This window comes from Pongo abelii, chromosome 8 (assembly GCF_028885655.2).
Source record: "Pongo abelii isolate AG06213 chromosome 8, NHGRI_mPonAbe1-v2.0_pri, whole genome shotgun sequence".
Classification (NCBI taxonomy): domain Eukaryota; kingdom Metazoa; phylum Chordata; class Mammalia; order Primates; family Hominidae; genus Pongo; species Pongo abelii.
The window spans coordinates 42,945,975-42,968,690 of NC_071993.2; positions in this window are offsets into that span (position 1 = coordinate 42,945,975).

A 22,716-nucleotide genomic window follows, 5' to 3' on the forward strand; every position below is an offset into this window, starting at 1 on the left:
CACTCCTTTTGTAGAATCTGCACGTGTTCATTTGGAGCGCTCTGAGGCCTATGTTGGAAAAGGAAATATCTTCACATAAAAACTAGACAGAAGCATTCTCAGAAACTTCTTTGTGATGAGTGCATTCTACTCACAGTGTTGAAGCTTGCGCTTGATAGAGCAGTTTTGAAACACTCTTTTGCTAGAATCTGCAAGTGGATATTTGGAGCGCTTTGAGGCCTATGCTGGAAAAGGAAATGTCTTCGCATAAAAACTAGACAGAAGCATTCCAGGAAACTTCTGTATGATAAGTGCATTCAACTCACAGACTTGAACGTTCCTTTTGATAGAACAGTTTTGAAACATTACGTTTGTAGAATCTGCAAGTGTTTATTCGGAGCACCTTGAGGCCTATGTTGGAAAAGGAAATATCTTCACATAAAAACTAGAGAGAAGGATTCTCAGAAACTACTTTGTGATGAGTTCATTCAACTCACAGAGTTGAACCTACCAATTGATAGAGAAGTTTGGAAACACTCTTTTTGTAGAATCTGCAAGTGGATATTTGGAGCCGTTTGAGGCCTATGCTGGAAAAGGAAATATCTTCACATAAAAACTGAACAGAAGCATTCTCAGAAACTTCTTTGTGTTGAGTGCATTCAACTCACGGACTTGAACTTACCTGTAGAAAGAGCAGTTTGAAACACTCTTTTGGTAAAATCTGCAAGTGGTTATTTGGAGCACTTCGAGGCCTGTGCTGGGATATGGAATATCTTCACCTAAAAACTACAGAGAAGCATTCTCAGAAAGTTCTTCACGATGCATTCATTCAACTCACAGAGTTGAACCTTCCTTTTGATAGAACAGTTTTGAAACACTCTTTTTGTAGAATCTGCAAGAGGATATTTGGAGCGTTTTGAGGCCTATGCTGGAAAAGGAAATATCTTCACCTAAAAACTAGACAGAAGCATTCTCAGAAACTTCTGTGTGATGAGTGCATTCAACTCACAGACTTGAACGTTTCTTTTGATAGAACAGTTTTGAAACATTACGTTTGTAGAATCTGCAAGTGTTTATTCGGAGCACCTTGAGGCCTAGGTTGGAAAAGGAAATATCTTCACATAAAAACTAGAGAGAAGGATTCTCAGAAACTTCTTTTTGATGAGTTCATTCAACTCACAGAGTTGAGCCTACCAATTGATAGAGAAGTTTGGAAACACTCTTTTTGTAGAATCTGCAAGTGGATATTTGGAGCCGTTTGAGGCCTATGCTGGAAAAGGAAATATCTTCACATAAAAACTGAACAGAAGCATTCTCAGAAACTTCTTTGTGTTGAGTGCATTCAACTCACGGACTTGAACTTACCTGTAGAAAGAGCAGTTTGAAACACTCTTTTGGTAAAATCTGCAAGTGGTTATTTGGAGCACTTCGAGGCCTGTGCTGGGATATGGAATATCTTCACCTAAAAACTACAGAGAAGCATTCTCAGAAAGTTCTTCACGATGCATTCATTCAACTCACAGAGTTGAACCTTCCTTTTGATAGAACAGTTTTGAAACACTCTTTTTGTAGAATCTGCAAGAGGATATTTGGAGCGTTTCGAGGCCTATGCTGGAAAAGGAAATATATTCACCTAAAAACTAGACAGAAGCATTCTCAGAAACTTCTGTGTGATGAGTGCATTCAACTCACAGACTTGAACGTTTCTTTTGATAGAACAGTTTTGAAACATTACGTTTGTAGAATCTGCAAGTGTTTATTCCGAGCACCTTGAGGCCTATGTTGGAAAAGGAATATCTTCACATAAAAACAAGAGAGAAGGATTCTCAGAAACTTCTTTGTGATGAGTTCATTCAACTCACAGAGTTGAACCTACCAATTGATAGAGAAGTTTGGAAACACTCTTTTTGTAGAATCTGCAAGTGGATATTTGGAGCCGTTTGAGGCCTATGCTGGGAAAGGAAATATCTTCACATAAAAACTGAACAGAAGCATTCTCAGAAACTTCTTTGTGTTGAGTGCATTCAACTCACAGACATGAACTTACCTGTAGAAAGAGCAGTTTTGAAACACTCTTTTGGTAAAATCTGCAAGTGGTTATTTGGAGCACTTCGAGGCCTGTGCTGGGATTTGGAATATCTTCACCTAAAAACTACAGAGAAGCATTCTCAGAAAGTTCTTCACGATGCATTCATTCAACTCACAGAGTTGAACCTTCCTTTTGATAGAACAGTTTTGAAACACTCTTTTTGTAGAATCTGCAAGAGGATATTTGGAGCGTTTTGAGGCCTATGCTGGAAAAGGAAATATCTTCACCTAAAAACTAGACAGAAGCATTCTCAGAAACTTCTGTGTGATGAGTGCATTCAACTCACAGACTTGAACGTTTCTTTTGATAGAACAGTTTTGAAACATTACGTTTGTAGAATCTCCAAGTGTTTATTCGGAGCACTTTGAGGCCTATGTTGGAAAAGGAAATATCTTCACATAAAAACTAGAGAGAAGGATTCTCAGAAACTACTTTGTGATGAGTTCATTCAACTCACAGAGTTGAACCTACCAATTGATAGAGAAGTTTGGAAACACTCTTTTTGTAGAATCTGCAAGTGGATATTTGGAGCCGTTTGAGGTCTATGCTGGAAAAGGAAATATCTTCACATAAAAACTGAACAGAAGCATTCTCAGAAACTTCTTTGTGTTGAGTGCATTCAACTCACAGACTTGAACTTACCTGTAGAAAGAGCAGTTTTGAAACACTCTTTTGGTGAAATCTGCAAGTGGTTATTTGGAGCACTTCGAGGCCTGTGCTGGGATATGGAATATCTTCACCTAAAAACTACAGAGAAGCATTCTCAGAAAGTTCTTCACGATGCATTCATTCAACTCACAGAGTTGAACCTTCCTTTTGATAGAACAGTTTTGAAACACTCTTTTTGTAGAATCTGCAAGAGGATATTTGGAGCGTTTTGAGGCCTATGCTGGAAAAGGAAATATCTTCACCTAAAAACTAGACAGAAGCATTCTCAGAAACTTCTGTGTGATGAGTGCATTCAACTCACAGACTTGAACGTTCCTCTTGAAAGAGCAGTTTTGAAACACTCCTTTTGTAGAATCTGCACGTGTTCATTTGGAGCGCTCTGAGGCCTATGTTGGAAAAGGAAATATCTTCACATAAAAACTAGACAGAAGCATTCTCAGAAACTTCTTTGTGATGAGTGCATTCTACTCACAGTGTTGAAGCTTGCGCTTGATAGAGCAGTTTTGAAACACTCTTTTGCTAGAATCTGCAAGTGGATATTTGGAGCGCTTTGAGGCCTATGCTGGAAAAGGAAATGTCTTCGCATAAAAACTAGACAGAAGCATTCCAGGAAACTTCTGTATGATAAGTGCATTCAACTCACAGACTTGAACGTTCCTTTTGATAGAACAGTTTTGAAACATTACGTTTGTAGAATCTGCAAGTGTTTATTCGGAGCACCTTGAGGCCTATGTTGGAAAAGGAAATATCTTCACATAAAAACTAGAGAGAAGGATTCTCAGAAACTTCTTTGTGATGAGTTCATTCAACTCACAGAGTTGAACCTACCATTGATAGAGAAGTTTGGAAACACTCTTTTTGTAGAATCTGAAAGTGGATATTTGGAGCCGTTTGAGGCCTATGCTGGAAAAGGAAATACTTTCACATAAAAACTGAACAGAAGCATTCTCAGAAACTTCTTTGTGTTGAGTGCATTCAACTCACAGACTTGAACTTACCTGTAGAAAGAGCAGTTTTGAAACACTCTATTGGTGAAATCTGCAAGTGGTTATTTGGAGCACTTCGAGGCCTGTGCTGGGATATGGAATATCTTCACCTAAAAACTACAGAGAAGCATTCTCAGAAAGTTCTTCACGATGCATTCATTCAACTCACAGAGTTGAACCTTCCTTTTGATAGAACAGTTTTGAAACACTCTTTTTGTAGAATCTGCAAGAGGATATTTGGAGCGTTTTGAGGCCTATGCTGGAAAAGGAAATATCTTCACCTAAAAACTAGACAGAAGCATTCTCAGAAACTTCTGTGTGATGAGTGCATTCAACTCACAGACTTGAACGTTTCTTTTGATAGCACAGTTTTGAAACATTACGTTTGTAGAATCTGCAAGTGTTTATTCGGAGCACCTTGAGGCCTATGTTGGAAAAGGAAATATCTTCACATAAAAACTAGAGAGAAGGATTCTCAGAAACTACTTTGTGATGAGTTCATTCAACTCACAGAGTCGAACCTACCAATTGATAGAGAAGTTTGGAAACACTCTTTTTGTAGAATCTGCAAGTGGATATTTGGAGCCGTTTGAGGTCTATGCTGGAAAAGGAAATATCTTCACATAAAAACTGAACAGAAGCATTCTCAGAAACTTCTTTGTGTTGAGTGCATTCAACTCACGGACTTGAACTTACCTGTAGAAAGAGCAGTTTTGAAACACTCTTTTGGTAAAATCTGCAAGTGGTTATTTGGAGCACTTCGAGGCCTGTGCTGGGATATGGAATATCTTCACCTAAAAACTACAGAGAAGCATTCTCAGAAAGTTCTTCACGATGCATTCATTCAACTCACAGAGTTGAACCTTCCTTTTGATAGAACAGTTTTGAAACACTCTTTTTGTAGAATCTGCAGGAGGATATTTGGAGCGTTTTGAGGCCTATGCTGGAAAAGGAAATATCTTCACCTAAAAACTAGACAGAAGCATTCTCAGAAACTTCTGTGTGATGAGTGCATTCAACTCACAGACTTGAACGTTCCTCTTTAAAGAGCAGTTTTGAAACACTCCTTTTGTAGAATCTGCACGTGTTCATTTGGAGCGCTCTGAGGCCTATGTTGGAAAAGGAAATATCTTCACATAAAAACTAGACAGAAGCATTCTCAGAAACTTCTTTGTGATGAGTGCATTCTACTCACAGTGTTGAAGCTTGCGCTTGATAGAGCAGTTTTGAAACACTCTTTTGCTAGAATCTGCAAGTGGATATTTGGAGCGCTTTGAGGCCTATGCTGGAAAAGGAAATGTCTTCGCATAAAAACTAGACAGAAGCATTCCAGGAAACTTCTGTATGATAAGTGCATTCAACTCACAGACTTGAACGTTCCTTTTGATGGAACTCTTTGGAAACACTCCTTTTGTGGAATTTGCAAGGGTTTATTTGGAGCGCTTTGAGGCCTAAGCTGGAAAAGGAAATATCTTCACGTAAGGTCTAGACAGAAGAATTCTCAGAAACTTCTTTCGGATGAGTGCATTCAACACACAGACTTGAACCTTGCTCTTGAAAGAGCAGCTTTGAAACACTCTTTTCGTAGAATCTGCAAGTGGATATTTGGAGCGTTTTGAGGCCTATGCTGGAAAAGGAAATATCTTCACCTAAAAACTAGACAGAAGCATTCTGAGAAACTTCTGTGTGATGAGTGCATTCAACTCACAGACTTGAACGTTTCTTTTGATAGAACAGTTTTGAAACATTACGTTTGTAGAATCTGCAAGTGTTTATTCGGAGCACCTTGAGGCCTATGTTGGAAAAGGAAATATCTTCACATAAAAACTAGAGAGAAGGATTCTCAGAAACTTCTTTGTGATGAGTTCATTCAACTCACAGAGTTGAACCTACCAATTGATAGAGAAGTTTGGAAACACTCTTTTTGTAGAATCTGCAAGTGGATATTTGGAGCCGTTTGAGGCCTATGCTGGAAAAGGAAATATCTTCACATAAAAACTGAACAGAAGCATTCTCAGAAACTTCTTTGTGTTGAGCGCATTCAACTGACGGACTTGAACTTACCTGTAGAAAGAGCAGTTTTGAAACACTCTTTTGGTAAAATCTGCAAGTGGTTATTTGGAGCACTTCGAGGCCTGTGCTGTGATATGGAATATCTTCACCTGAAAACTACAGAGAAGCATTCTCAGAAAGTTCCTCACGATGCATTCATTCAACTCACAGACTTGAACCTTCCTTTTGATAGAACAGTTTTGAAACACTCTTTTTGTAGAATCTGCAAGAGGATATTTGGAGCGTTTTGAGGCCTATGCTGGAAAAGGAAATATCTTCACCTAAAAACTAGACAGAAGCATTCTCAGAAACTTCTGTGTGATGAGTGCATTCAACTCACAGACTTGAACGTTTCTTTTGATAGAACAGTTTTGAAACATTACGTTTGTAGAATCTGCAAGTGTTTATTCGGAGCACCTTGAGGCCTATGTTGGAAAAGGAAATATCTTCACATAAAAACTAGAGAGAAGGATTCTCAGAAACTTCTTTGTGATGAGTTCATTCAACTCACAGAGTTGAACCTACCAATTGATAGAGAAGTTTGGAAACACTCTTTTTGTAGAATCTGCAAGTGGATATTTGGAGCCGTTTGAGGCCTATGCTGGAAAAGGAAATATCTTCACATAAAAACTGAACAGAAGCATTCTCAGAAACTTCTTTGTGTTGAGTGCATTCAACTCACGGACTTGAACTTACCTGTAGAAAGAGCAGTTTTGAAACACTCTTTTGGTAAAATCTGCAAGTGGTTATTTGGAGCACTTCGAGGCCTGTGCTGGGATATGGAATATCTTCACCTAAAAACTACAGAGAAGCATTCTCAGAAAGTTCTTCACGATGCATTCATTCAACTCACAGAGTTGAACCTTCCTTTTGATAGAACAGTTTTGAAACACTCTTTTTGTAGAATCTGCAAGAGGATATTTGGAGCGTTTCGAGGCCTATGCTGGAAAAGAAATATCTTCACCTAAAAACTAGACAGAAGCATTCTCAGAAACTTCTGTGTGATGAGTGCATTCAACTCACAGACTTGAACGTTTCTTTTGATAGAACAGTTTTGAAACATTACGTTTGTAGAATCTGCAAGTGTTTATTCGGAGCACCTTGAGGCCTATGTTGGAAAAGGAAATATCTTCACATAAAAACTAGAGAGAAGGATTCTCAGAAACTTCTTTGTGATGAGTTCATTCAACTCACAGAGTTGAACCTACCAATTGATAGAGAAGTTTGGAAACACTCTTTTTGTAGAATCTGCAAGTGGATATTTGGAGCCGTTTGAGGTCTATGCTGGAAAAGGAAATATATTCACATAAAAACTGAACAGAAGCATTCTCAGAAACTTCTTTGTGTTGAGTGCATTCAACTCACAGACTTGAACTTATCTGTAGAAAGAGCCGTTTTGAAACACTCTTTTGGTGAAATCTGCAAGTGGTTATTTGGAGCACTTCGAGGCCTGTGCTGGGATATGGAATATCTTCACCTAAAAACTACAGAGAAGCATTCTCAGAAAGTTCTTCACGATGCATTCATTCAACTCACAGAGTTGAACCTTCCTTTTGATAGAACAGTTTTGAAACACTCTTTTTGTAGAATCTGCAAGAGGATATTTGGAGCGTTTTGAGGCCTATGCTGGAAAAGGAAATATCTTCACCTAAAAACTAGACAGAAGCATTCTCAGAAACTTCTGTGTGATGAGTGCATTCAACTCACAGACTTGAACGTTTCTTTTGATAGAACAGTTTTGAAACATTACGTTTGTAGAATCTGCAAGTGTTTATTCGGAGCACCTTGAGGCCTATGTTGGAAAAGGAAATATCTTCACATAAAAACTAGAGAGAAGGATTCTCAGAAACTTCTTTGTGATGAGTTCATTCAACTCACAGAGTTGAACCTACCAATTGATAGAGAAGTTTGGAAACACTCTTTTTGTAGAATCTGCAAGTGGATATTTGGAGCCGTTTGAGGCCTATGCTGGAAAAGGAAATATCTTCACATAAAAACTGAACAGAAGCATTCTCAGAAACTTCTTTGTGTTGAGTGCATTCAACTCACAGACTTGAACTTACCTGTAGAAAGAGCAGTTTTGAAACACTCTTTTGGTGAAATCTGCAAGTGGTTATTTGGAGCACTTCGAGGCCTGTGCTGGGATATGGAATATCTTCACCTAAAAACTACAGAGAAGCATTCTCAGAAAGTTCTTCACGATGCATTCATTCAACTCACAGAGTTGAACCTTCCTTTTGATAGAACAGTTTTGAAACACTCTTTTTGTAGAATCTGCAAGAGGATATTTGGAGCGTTTTGAGGCCTATGCTGGAAAAGGAAATATCTTCACCTAAAAACTAGACAGAAGCATTCTCAGAAACTTCTGTGTGATGAGTGCATTCAACTCACAGACTTGAACGTTTCTTTTGATAGAACAGTTTTGAAACATTACGTTTGTAGAATCTGCAAGTGTTTATTCGGAGCACCTTGAGGCCTATGTTGGAAAAGGAAATATCTTCACATAAAAACTAGAGAGAAGGATTCTCAGAAACTTCTTTGTGATGAGTTCATTCAACTCACAGAGTTGAACCTACCAATTGATAGAGAAGTTTGGAAACACTCTTTTTGTAGAATCTGCAAGTGGATATTTGGAGCCGTTTGAGGCCTATGCTGGAAAAGGAAATATCTTCACATAAAAACTGAACAGAAGCATTCTCAGAAACTTCTTTGTGTTGAGTGCATTCAACTCACGGACTTGAACTTACCTGTAGAAAGAGCAGTTTGAAACACTCTTTTGGTAAAATCTGCAAGTGGTTATTTGGAGCACTTCGAGGCCTGTGCTGGGATATGGAATATCTTCACCTAAAAACTACAGAGAAGCATTCTCAGAAAGTTCTTCACGATGCATTCATTCAACTCACAGAGTTGAACCTTCCTTTTGATAGAACAGTTTTGAAACACTCTTTTTGTAGAATCTGCAAGAGGATATTTGGAGCGTTTTGAGGCCTATGCTGGAAAAGGAAATATCTTCACCTAAAAACTAGACAGAAGCATTCTCAGAAACTTCTGTGTGATGAGTGCATTCAACTCACAGACTTGAACGTTTCTTTTGATAGAACAGTTTTGAAACATTACGTTTGTAGAATCTGCAAGTGTTTATTCGGAGCACCTTGAGGCCTAGGTTGGAAAAGGAAATATCTTCACATAAAAACTAGAGAGAAGGATTCTCAGAAACTTCTTTGTGATGAGTTCATTCAACTCACAGAGTTGAACCTACCCATTGATAGAGAAGTTTGGAAACACTCTTTTTGTAGAATCTGCAAGTGGATATTTGGAGCCGTTTGAGGCCTATGCTGGAAAAGGAAATATCTTCACATAAAAACTAAACAGAAGCATTCTCAGAAACTTCTTTGTGTTGAGTGCATTCAACTCACGGACTTGAACTTACCTGTAGAAAGAGCAGTTTTGAAACACTCTTTTGGTAAAATCTGCAAGTGGTTATTTGGAGCACTTCGAGGCCTGTGCTGGGATATGGAATATCTTCACCTAAAAACTACAGAGAAGCATTCTCAGAAAGTTCTTCACGATGCATTCATTCAACTCACAGAGTTGAACCTTCCTTTTGATAGAACAGTTTTGAAACACTCTTTTTGTAGAATCTGCAAGAGGATATTTGGAGCGTTTCGAGGCCTATGCTGGAAAAGGAAATATCTTCACCTAAAAACTAGACAGAAGCATTCTCAGAAACTTCTGTGTGATGAGTGCATTCAACTCACAGACTTGAACGTTTCTTTTGATAGAACAGTTTTGAAACATTACGTTTGTAGAATCTGCAAGTGTTTATTCGGAGCACCTTGAGGCCTATGTTGGAAAAGGAAATATCTTCACATAAAAACAAGAGAGAAGGATTCTCAGAAACTTCTTTGTGATGAGTTCATTCAACTCACAGAGTTGAACCTACCAATTGATAGAGAAGTTTGGAAACACTCTTTTTGTAGAATCTGCAAGTGGATATTTGGAGCCGTTTGAGGCCTATGCTGGGAAAGGAAATATCTTCACATAAAAACTGAACAGAAGCATTCTCAGAAACTTCTTTGTGTTGAGTGCATTCAACTCACAGACATGAACTTACCTGTAGAAAGAGCAGTTTTGAAACACTCTTTTGGTAAAATCTGCAAGTGGTTATTTGGAGCACTTCGAGGCCTGTGCTGGGATTTGGAATATCTTCACCTAAAAACTACAGAGAAGCATTCTCAGAAAGTTCTTCACGATGCATTCATTCAACTCACAGAGTTGAACCTTCCTTTTGATAGAACAGTTTTGAAACACTCTTTTTGTAGAATCTGCAAGAGGATATTTGGAGCGTTTTGAGGCCTATGCTGGAAAAGGAAATATCTTCACCTAAAAACTAGACAGAAGCATTCTCAGAAACTTCTGTGTGATGAGTGCATTCAACTCACAGACTTGAACGTTTCTTTTGATAGAACAGTTTTGAAACATTACGTTTGTAGAATCTCCAAGTGTTTATTCGGAGCACTTTGAGGCCTATGTTGGAAAAGGAAATATCTTCACATAAAAACTAGAGAGAAGGATTCTCAGAAACTACTTTGTGATGAGTTCATTCAACTCACAGAGTTGAACCTACCAATTGATAGAGAAGTTTGGAAACACTCTTTTTGTAGAATCTGCAAGTGGATATTTGGAGCCGTTTGAGGTCTATGCTGGAAAAGGAAATATCTTCACATAAAAACTGAACAGAAGCATTCTCAGAAACTTCTTTGTGTTGAGTGCATTCAACTCACAGACTTGAACTTACCTGTAGAAAGAGCAGTTTTGAAACACTCTTTTGGTGAAATCTGCAAGTGGTTATTTGGAGCACTTCGAGGCCTGTGCTGGGATATGGAATATCTTCACCTAAAAACTACAGAGAAGCATTCTCAGAAAGTTCTTTATGATGCATTCATTCAACTCACAGAGTTGAACCTTCCTTTTGATAGAACAGTTTTGAAACACTCTTTTTGTAGAATCTGCAAGAGGATATTTGGAGCGTTTTGAGGCCTATGCTGGAAAAGGAAATATCTTCACCTAAAAACTAGACAGAAGCATTCTCAGAAACTTCTGTGTGATGAGTGCATTCAACTCACAGACTTGAACGTTCCTCTTGAAAGAGCAGTTTTGAAACACTCCTTTTGTAGAATCTGCACGTGTTCATTTGGAGCGCTCTGAGGCCTATGTTGGAAAAGGAAATATCTTCACATAAAAACTAGACAGAAGCATTCTCAGAAACCTCTTTGTGATGAGTGCATTCTACTCACAGTGTTGAAGCTTGCGCTTGATAGAGCAGTTTTGAAACACTCTTTTGCTAGAATCTGCAAGTGGATATTTGGAGCGCTTTGAGGCCTATGCTGGAAAAGGAAATGTCTTCGCATAAAAACTAGACAGAAGCATTCCAGGAAACTTCTGTATGATAAGTGCATTCAACTCACAGACTTGAACGTTCCTTTTGATAGAACAGTTTTGAAACATTACGTTTGTAGAATCTGCAAGTGTTTATTCGGAGCACCTTGAGGCCTATGTTGGAAAAGGAAATATCTTCACATAAAAACTAGAGAGAAGGATTCTCAGAAACTTCTTTGTGATGAGTTCATTCAACTCACAGAGTTGAACTTACCATTGATAGAGAAGTTTGGAAACACTCTTTTTGTAGAATCTGAAAGTGGATATTTGGAGCCGTTTGAGGCCTATGCTGGAAAAGGAAATACTTTCACATAAAAACTGAACAGAAGCATTCTCAGAAACTTCTTTGTGTTGAGTGCATTCAACTCACAGACTTGAACTTACCTGTAGAAAGAGCAGTTTTGAAACACTCTTTTGGTAAAATCTGCAAGTGGTTATTTGGAGCACTTCGAGGCCTGTGCTGGGATATGGAAAATCTTCACCTAAAAACTACAGAGAAGCATTCTCAGAAAGTTCTTCACGATGCATTCATTCAACTCACAGAGTTGAACCTTCCTTTTGATAGAACAGTTTTGAAACACTCTTTTTGTAGAATCTGCAAGAGGATATTTGGAGCGTTTTGAGGCCTATGCTGGAAAAGGAAATATCTTCACCTAAAAACTAGACAGAAGCATTCTCAGAAACTTCTGTGTGATGAGTGCATTCAACTCACAGACTTGAACGTTTCTTTTGATAGAACAGTTTTGAAACATTACGTTTGTAGAATCTCCAAGTGTTTATTCGGAGCACTTTGAGGCCTATGTTGGAAAAGGAAATATCTTCACATAAAAACTAGAGAGAAGGATTCTCAGAAACTACTTTGTGATGAGTTCATTCAACTCACAGAGTTGAACCTACCAATTGATAGAGAAGTTTGGAAACACTCTTTTTGTAGAATCTGCAAGTGGATATTTGGAGCCGTTTGAGGCCTATGCTGGAAAAGGAAATATCTTCACATAAAAACTGAACAGAAGCATTCTCAGAAACTTCTTTGTGTTGAGTGCATTCAACTCACAGACTTGAACTTACCTGTAGAAAGAGCAGTTTTGAAACACTCTTTTGGTAAAATCTGCAAGTGGTTATTTGGAGCACTTCGAGGCCTGTGCTGGGATATGGAAAATCTTCACCTAAAAACTACAGAGAAGCATTCTCAGAAAGTACTTCACGATGCATTCATTCAACTCACAGAGTTGAACCTTCCTTTTGATAGAACAGTTTTGAAACACTCTTTTTGTAGAATCTGCAGGAGGATATTTGGAGCGTTTTGAGGCCTATGCTGGAAAAGGAAATATCTTCACCTAAAAACTAGACAGAAGCATTCTCAGAAACTTCTGTGTGATGAGTGCATTCAACTCACAGACTTGAACGTTTCTTTGGACAGAACAGTTTTGAAACATTACGTTTGTAGAATCTGCAAGTGTTTATTCGGAGCACCTTGAGGCCTATGTTGGAAAAGGAAATATCTTCACATAAAAACTAGAGAGAAGGATTGTCAGAAACTTCTTTGCGATGAGTTCATTCAACTCACAGAGTTGAACCTACCATTGATAGAGAAGTTTGGAAACACTCTTTTTGTAGAATCTGAAAGTGGATATTTGGAGCCGTTTGAGGCCTATGCTGGAAAAGGAAATACTTTCACATAAAAACTGAACAGAAGCATTCTCAGAAACTTCTTTGTGTTGAGTGCATTCAACTCACAGACTTGAACTTACCTGTAGAAAGAGCAGTTTTGAAACACTCTTTTGGTAAAATCTGCAAGTGGTTATTTGGAGCACTTCGAGGTCTGTGCTGGGATATGGAAAATCTTCACCTAAAAACTACAGAGAAGCATTCTCAGAAAGTTCTTCACGATGCATTCATTCAACTCACAGAGTTGAACCTTCCTTTTGATAGAACAGTTTTGAAACACTCTTTTTGTAGAATCTGCAAGAGGATATTTGGAGCGTTTTGAGGCCTATGCTGGAAAAGGAAATATCTTCACCTAAAAACTAGACAGAAGCATTCTCAGAAACTTCTGTGTGATGAGTGCATTCAACTCACAGACTTGAACGTTTCTTTTGATAGAACAGTTTTGAAACATTACGTTTGTATAATCTCCAAGTGTTTATACGGAGCACTTTGAGGCCTATGTTGGAAAAGGAAATATCTTCACATAAAAACTAGAGAGAAGGATTCTCAGAAACTACTTTGTGATGAGTTCATTCAACTCACAGAGTTGAACCTACCAATTGATAGAGAAGTTTGGAAACACTCTTTTTGTAGAATCTGCAAGTGGATATTTGGAGCCGTTTGAGGTCTATGCTGGAAAAGGAAATATCTTCACATAAAAACTGAACAGAAGCATTCTCAGAAACTTCTTTGTGTTGAGTGCATTCAACTCACAGACTTGAACTTACCTGTAGAAAGAGCAGTTTTGAAACACTCTTTTGGTGAAATCTGCAAGTGGTTATTTGGAGCACTTCGAGGCCTGTGCTGGGATATGGAATATCTTCACCTAAAAACTACAGAGAAGCATTCTCAGAAAGTTCTTCACGATGCATTCATTCAACTCACAGAGTTGAACCTTCCTTTTGATAGAACAGTTTTGAAACACTCTTTTTGTAGAATCTGCAAGAGGATATTTGGAGCGTTTTGAGGCCTATGCTGGAAAAGGAAATATCTTCACCTAAAAACTAGACAGAAGCATTCTCAGAAACTTCTGTGTGATGAGTGCATTCAACTCACAGACTTGAACGTTCCTCTTGAAAGAGCAGTTTTGAAACACTCCTTTTGTAGAATCTGCACGTGTTCATTTGGAGCGCTCTGAGGCCTATGTTGGAAAAGGAAATATCTTCACATAAAAACTAGACAGAAGCATTTTCAGAAACTTCTTTGTGATGAGTGCATTCTACTCACAGTGTTGAAGCTTGCGCTTGATAGAGCAGTTTTGAAACACTCTTTTGCTAGAATCTGCAAGTGGATATTTGGAGCGCTTTGAGGCCTATGCTGGAAAAGGAAATGTCTTCGCATAAAAACTAGACAGAAGCATTCCAGGAAACTTCTGTATGATAAGTGCATTCAACTCACAGACTTGAACGTTCCTTTTGATAGAACAGTTTTGAAACATTACGTTTGTAGAATCTGCAAGTGTTTATTCGGAGCACCTTGAGGCCTATGTTGGAAAAGGAAATATCTTCACATAAAAACTAGAGAGAAGGATTCTCAGAAACTTCTTTGTGATGAGTTCATTCAACTCACAGAGTTGAACCTACCATTGATAGAGAAGTTTGGAAACACTCTTTTTGTAGAATCTGAAAGTGGATATTTGGAGCCGTTTGAGGCCTATGCTGGAAAAGGAAATACTTTCACATAAAACTGAACAGAAGCATTCTCAGAAACTTCTTTGTGTTGAGTGCATTCAACTCACAGACTTGAACTTACCTGTAGAAAGAGCAGTTTTGAAACACTCTTTTGGTAAAATCTGCAAGTGGTTATTTGGAGCACTTCGAGGCCTGTGCTGGGATATGGAAAATCTTCACCTAAAAACTACAGAGAAGCATTCTCAGAAAGTTCTTCACGATGCATTCATTCAACTCACAGAGTTGAACCTTCCTTTTGATAGAACAGTTTTGAAACACTCTTTTTGTAGAATCTGCAAGAGGATATTTGGAGCGTTTTGAGGCCTATGCTGGAAAAGGAAATATCTTCACCTAAAAACTAGACAGAAGCATTCTCAGAAACTTCTGTGTGATGAGTGCATTCAACTCACAGACTTGAACGTTTCTTTTGATAGAACAGTTTTGAAACATTACGTTTGTAGAATCTCCAAGTGTTTATTCGGAGCACTTTGAGGCCTATGTTGGAAAAGGAAATATCTTCACATAAAAACTAGAGAGAAGGATTCTCAGAAACTACTTTGTGATGAGTTCATTCAACTCACAGAGTTGAACCTACCAATTGATAGAGAAGTTTGGAAACACTCTTTTTGTAGAATCTGCAAGTGGATATTTGGAGCCGTTTGGGGTCTATGCTGGAAAAGGAAATATCTTCACATAAAAACTGAACAGAAGCATTCTCAGAAACTTCTTTGTGTTGAGTGCATTCAACTCACAGACTTGAACTTACCTGTAGAAAGAGCAGTTTTGAAACACTCTTTTGGTGAAATCTGCAAGTGGTTATTTGGAGCACTTCGAGGCCTGTGCTGGGATATGGAATATCTTCACCTAAAAACTACAGAGAAGCATTCTCAGAAAGTTCTTCACGATGCATTCATTCAACTCACAGAGTTGAACCTTCCTTTTGATAGAACAGTTTTGAAACACTCTTTTTGTAGAATCTGCAGGAGGATATTTGGAGCGTTTTGAGGCCTATGCTGGAAAAGGAAATATCTTCACCTAAAAACTAGACAGAAGCATTCTCAGAAACTTCTGTGTGATGAGTGCATTCAACTCACAGACTTGAACGTTCCTCTTGAAAGAGCAGTTTTGAAACACTCCTTTTGTAGAATCTGCACGTGTTCATTTGGAGCGCTCTGAGGCCTATGTTGGAAAAGGAAATATCTTCACATAAAAACTAGACAGAAGCATTCTCAGAAACTTCTTTGTGATGAGTGCATTCTACTCACAGTGTTGAAGCTTGCGCTTGATAGAGCAGTTTTGAAACACTCTTTTGCTAGAATCTGCAAGTGGATATTTGGAGCGCTTTGAGGCCTATGCTGGAAAAGGAAATGTCTTCGCATAAAAACTAGACAGAAGCATTCCAGGAAACTTCTGTATGATAAGTGCATTCAACTCACAGACTTGAACGTTCCTTTTGATAGAACAGTTTTGAAACATTACGTTTGTAGAATCTGCAAGTGTTTATTCGGAGCACCTTGAGGCCTATGTTGGAAAAGGAAATATCTTCACATAAAAACTAGAGAGAAGGATTCTCAGAAACTTCTTTGTGATGAGTTCATTCAACTCACAGAGTTGAACCTACCAATTGATAGAGAAGTTTGGAAACACTCTTTTTGTAGAATCTGCAAGTGGATATTTAGAGCCGTTTGAGGCCTATGCTGGAAAAGGAAATATCTTCACATAAAAACTGAACAGAAGCATTGTCAGAAACTTCTTTGTGTTGAGTGCATTCAACTCACAGACTTGTACTTACCTGTAGAAAGAGCAGTTTTGAAACACTCTTTTGGTAAAATCTGCAAGTGGTTATTTGGAGCACTTCGAGGCCTGTGCTGGGATATGGAAAATCTTCACCTAAAAACTACAGAGAAGCATTCTCAGAAAGTTCTTCACGATGCATTCATTCAACTCACAGAGTTGAACCTTCCTTTTGATAGAACAGTTTTGAAACACTCTTTTTGTAGAATCTGCAAGAGGATATTTGGAGCGTTTTGAGGCCTATGCTGGAAAAGGAAATATCTTCACCTAAAAACTAGACAGAAGCATTCTCAGAAACTTCTGTGTGATGAGTGCATTCAACTCACAGACTTGAACGTTTCTTTTGATAGAACAGTTTTGAAACATTACGTTTGTAGAATCTGCAAGTGTTTATTCGGAGCACCTTGAGGCCTATGTTGGAAAAGGAAATATCTTCACATAAAAACTAGAGAGAAGGATTCTCAGAAACTTCTTTGTGATGAGTTCATTCAACTCACAGAGTTGAACCTACCAATTGATAGAGAAGTTTGGAAACACTCTTTTTGTAGAATGTGCAAGTGGATATTTGGAGCCGTTTGAGGCCTATGCTGGAAAAGGAAATATCTTCACATAAAAACTGAACAGAAGCATTCTCAGAAACTTCTTTGTGTTGAGTGCATTCAACTCACAGACTTGAACTTACCTGTAGAAAGAGCAGTTTTGAAACACTCTATTGGTGAAATCTGCAAGTGGTTATTTGGAGCACTTCGAGGCCTGTGCTGGGATATGGAATATCTTCACCTAAAAACTACAGAGAAGCATTCTCAGAAAGTTCTTCACGATGCATTCATTCAACTCACAGAGTTGAACCTTCCTTTTGATAGAACAGTTTTGAAACACTCTTTTTGTAGAATCTGCAAGAGGATATTTGGAGCGTTTTGAGGCCTATGCTGGAAAAGGAAATATCTTCACCTAAAAACTAGACAGAAGCATTCTCAGAAACTTCTGTGTGATGAGTGCATTCAACTCACAGACTTGAACGTTTCTTTTGATAGAACAGTTTTGAAACATTACGTTTGTAGAATCTGCAAGTGTTTATTCGGAGCACCTTGAGGCCTATGTTGGAAAAGGAAATATCTTCACATAAAAACTAGAGAGAAGGATTCTCAGAAACTTCTTTGTGATGAGTTCATTCAACTCACAGAGTTGAACCTACCAATTGATAGAGAAGTTTGGAAACACTCTTTTTGTAGAATCTGCAAGTGGATATTTGGAGCCGTTTGAGGCCTATGCTGGAAAAGGAAATATCTTCACATAAAAACTGAACAGAAGCATTCTCAGAAACTTCTTTGTGTTGAGTGCATTCAACTCACGGACTTGAACTTACCTGTAGAAAGAGCAGTTTTGAAACACTCTTTTGGTGAAATCTGCAAGTGGTTATTTGGAGCACTTCGAGGCCTGTGCTGGGATATGGAATATCTTCACCTAAAAACTACAGAGAAGCATTCTCAGAAAGTTCTTCACGATGCATTCATTCAACTCACAGAGTTGAACCTTCCTTTTGATAGAACAGTTTTGAAACACTCTTTTTGTAGAATCTGCAAGAGGATATTTGGAGCGTTTTGAGGCCTATGCTGGAAAAGGAAATATCTTCACCTAAAAACTAGACAGAAGCATTCTCAGAAACTTCTGTGTGATGAGTGCATTCAACTCACAGACTTGAACGTTTCTTTTGATAGAACAGTTTTGAAACATTACGTTTGTAGAATCTGCAAGTGTTTATTCGGAGCACCTTGAGGCCTATGTTGGAAAAGGAAATATCTTCACATAAAAACTAGAGAGAAGGATTGTCAGAAACTTCTTTGCGATGAGTTCATTCAACTCACAGAGTTGAACCTACCATTGATAGAGAAGTTTGGAAACACTCTTTTTGTAGAATCTGAAAGTGGATATTTGGAGCCGTTTGAGGCCTATGCTGGAAAGGGAAATACTTTCACATAAAAACTGAACAGAAGCATTCTCAGAAACTTCTTTGTGTTGAGTGCATTCAACTCACAGACTTGAACTTACCTGTAGAAAGAGCAGTTTTGAAACACTCTTTTGGTAAAATCTGCAAGTGGTTATTTGGAGCACTTCGAGGTCTGTGCTGGGATATGGAAAATCTTCACCTAAAAACTACAGAGAAGCATTCTCAGAAAGTTCTTCACGATGCATTCATTCAACTCACAGAGTTGAACCTTCCTTTTGATAGAACAGTTTTGAAACACTCTTTTTGTAGAATCTGCAAGAGGATATTTGGAGCGTTTTGAGGCCTATGCTGGAAAAGGAAATATCTTCACCTAAAAACTAGACAGAAGCATTCTCAGAAACTTCTGTGTGATGAGTGCATTCAACTCACAGACTTGAACGTTTCTTTTGATAGAACAGTTTTGAAACATTACGTTTGTATAATCTCCAAGTGTTTATACGGAGCACTTTGAGGCCTATGTTGGAAAAGGAAATATCTTCACATAAAAACTAGAGAGAAGGATTCTCAGAAACTACTTTGTGATGAGTTCATTCAACTCACAGAGTTGAACCTACCAATTGATAGAGAAGTTTGGAAACACTCTTTTTGTAGAATCTGCAAGTGGATATTTGGAGCCGTTTGAGGTCTATGCTGGAAAAGGAAATATCTTCACATAAAAACTGAACAGAAGCATTCTCAGAAACTTCTTTGTGTTGAGTGCATTCAACTCACAGACTTGAACTTACCTGTAGAAAGAGCAGTTTTGAAACACTCTTTTGGTGAAATCTGCAAGTGGTTATTTGGAGCACTTCGAGGCCTGTGCTGGGATATGGAATATCTTCACCTAAAAACTACAGAGAAGCATTCTCAGAAAGTTCTTCACGATGCATTCATTCAACTCACAGAGTTGAACCTTCCTTTTGATAGAACAGTTTTGAAACACTCTTTTTGTAGAATCTGCAAGAGGATATTTGGAGCGTTTTGAGGCCTATGCTGGAAAAGGAAATATCTTCACCTAAAAACTAGACAGAAGCATTCTCAGAAACTTCTGTGTGATGAGTGCATTCAACTCACAGACTTGAACGTTCCTCTTGAAAGAGCAGTTTTGAAACACTCCTTTTGTAGAATCTGCACGTGTTCATTTGGAGCGCTCTGAGGCCTATGTTGGAAAAGGAAATATCTTCACATAAAAACTAGACAGAAGCATTCTCAGAAACTTCTTTGTGATGAGTGCATTCTACTCACAGTGTTGAAGCTTGCGCTTGATAGAGCAGTTTTGAAACACTCTTTTGCTAGAATCTGCAAGTGGATATTTGGAGCGCTTTGAGGCCTATGCTGGAAAAGGAATTGTCTTCGCATAAAAACTAGACAGAAGCATTCCAGGAAACTTCTGTATGATAAGCGCATTCAACTCACAGACTTGAACGTTCCTTTTGATAGAACAGTTTTGAAACATTACGTTTGTAGAATCTGCAAGTGTTTATTCGGAGCACCTTGAGGCCTATGTTGGAAAAGGAAATATCTTCACATAAAAACTAGAGAGAAGGATTCTCAGAAACTTCTTTGTGATGAGTTCATTCAACTCACAGAGTTGAACCTACCATTGATAGAGAAGTTTGGAAACACTCTTTTTGTAGAATCTGAAAGTGGATATTTGGAGCCGTTTGAGGCCTATGCTGGAAAAGGAAATACTTTCACATAAAACTGAACAGAAGCATTCTCAGAAACTTCTTTGTGTTGAGTGCATTCAACTCACAGACTTGAACTTACCTGTAGAAAGAGCAGTTTTGAAACACTCTTTTGGTAAAATCTGCAAGTGGTTATTTGGAGCACTTCGAGGCCTGTGCTGGGATATGGAATATCTTCACCTAAAAACTACAGAGAAGCATTCTCAGAAAGTTCTTCACGATGCATTCATTCAACTCACAGAGTTGAACCTTCCTTTTGATAGAACAGTTTTGAAACACTCTTTTTGTAGAATCTGCAAGAGGATATTTGGAGCGTTTTGAGGCCTATGCTGGAAAAGGAAATATCTTCACCTAAAAACTAGACAGAAGCATTCTCAGAAACTTCTGTGTGATGAGTGCATTCAACTCACAGACTTGAACGTTTCTTTTGATAGAACAGTTTTGAAACATTACGTTTGTAGAATCTCCAAGTGTTTATTCGGAGCACTTTGAGGCCTATGTTGGAAAAGGAAATATCTTCACATAAAAACTAGAGAGAAGGATTCTCAGAAACTACTTTGTGATGAGTTCATTCAACTCACAGAGTTGAACCTACCAATTGATAGAGAAGTTTGGAAACACTCTTTTTGTAGAATCTGCAAGTGGATATTTGGAGCCGTTTGGGGTCTATGCTGGAAAAGGAAATATCTTCACATAAAAACTGAACAGAAGCATTCTCAGAAACTTCTTTGTGTTGAGTGCATTCAACTCACAGACTTGAACTTACCTGTAGAAAGAGCAGTTTTGAAACACTCTTTTGGTGAAATCTGCAAGTGGTTATTTGGAGCACTTCGAGGCCTGTGCTGGGATATGGAATATCTTCACCTAAAAACTACAGAGAAGCATTCTCAGAAAGTTCTTCACGATGCATTCATTCAACTCACAGAGTTGAACCTTCCTTTTGATAGAACAGTTTTGAAACACTCTTTTTGTAGAATCTGCAGGAGGATATTTGGAGCGTTTTGAGGCCTATGCTGGAAAAGGAAATATCTTCATCTAAAAACTAGACAGAAGCATTCTCAGAAACTTCTGTGTGATGAGTGCATTCAACTCACAGACTTGAACGTTCCTCTTGAAAGAGCAGTTTTGAAACACTCCTTTTGTAGAATCTGCACGTGTTCATTTGGAGCGCTCTGAGGCCTATGTTGGAAAAGGAAATATCTTCACATAAAAACTAGACAGAAGCATTCTCAGAAACTTCTTTGTGATGAGTGCATTCTACTCACAGTGTTGAAGCTTGCGCTTGATAGAGCAGTTTTGAAACACTCTTTTGCTAGAATCTGCAAGTGGATATTTGGAGCGCTTTGAGGCCTATGCTGGAAAAGGAAATGTCTTCGCATAAAAACTAGACAGAAGCATTCCAGGAAACTTCTGTATGATAAGTGCATTCAACTCACAGACTTGAACGTTCCTTTTGATAGAACAGTTTTGAAACATTACGTTTGTAGAATCTGCAAGTGTTTATTCGGAGCACCTTGAGGCCTATGTTGGAAAAGGAAATATCTTCACATAAAAACTAGAGAGAAGGATTCTCAGAAACTTCTTTGTGATGAGTTCATTCAACTCACAGAGTTGAACCTACCAATTGATAGAGAAGTTTGGAAACACTCTTTTTGTAGAATCTGCAAGTGGATATTTAGAGCCGTTTGAGGCCTATGCTGGAAAAGGAAATATCTTCACATAAAAACTGAACAGAAGCATTATCAGAAACTTCTTTGTGTTGAGTGCATTCAACTCACAGACTTGTACTTACCTGTAGAAAGAGCAGTTTTGAAACACTCTTTTGGTAAAATCTGCAAGTGGTTATTTGGAGCACTTCGAGGCCTGTGCTGGGATATGGAAAATCTTCACCTAAAAACTACAGAGAAGCATTCTCAGAAAGTTCTTCACGATGCATTCATTCAACTCACAGAGTTGAACCTTCCTTTTGATAGAACAGTTTTGAAACACTCTTTTTGTAGAATCTGCAAGAGGATATTTGGAGCGTTTTGAGGCCTATGCTGGAAAAGGAAATATCTTCACCTAAAAACTAGACAGAAGCATTCTCAGAAACTTCTGTGTGATGAGTGCATTCAACTCACAGACTTGAACGTTTCTTTTGATAGAACAGTTTTGAAACATTACGTTTGTAGAATCTGCAAGTGTTTATTCGGAGCACCTTGAGGCCTATGTTGGAAAAGGAAATATCTTCACATAAAAACTAGAGAGAAGGATTCTCAGAAACTTCTTTGGATGAGTTCATTCAACTCACAGAGTTGAACCTACCAATTGATAGAGAAGTTTGGAAACACTCTTTTTGTAGAATGTGCAAGTGGATATTTGGAGCCGTTTGAGGCCTATGCTGGAAAAGGAAATATCTTCACATAAAAACTGAACAGAAGCATTCTCAGAAACTTCTTTGTGTTGAGTGCATTCAACTCACAGACTTGAACTTACCTGTAGAAAGAGCAGTTTTGAAACACTCTATTGGTGAAATCTGCAAGTGGTTATTTGGAGCACTTCGAGGCCTGTGCTGGGATATGGAATATCTTCACCTAAAAACTACAGAGAAGCATTCTCAGAAAGTTCTTCATGATGCATTCATTCAACTCACAGAGTTGAACCTTCCTTTTGATAG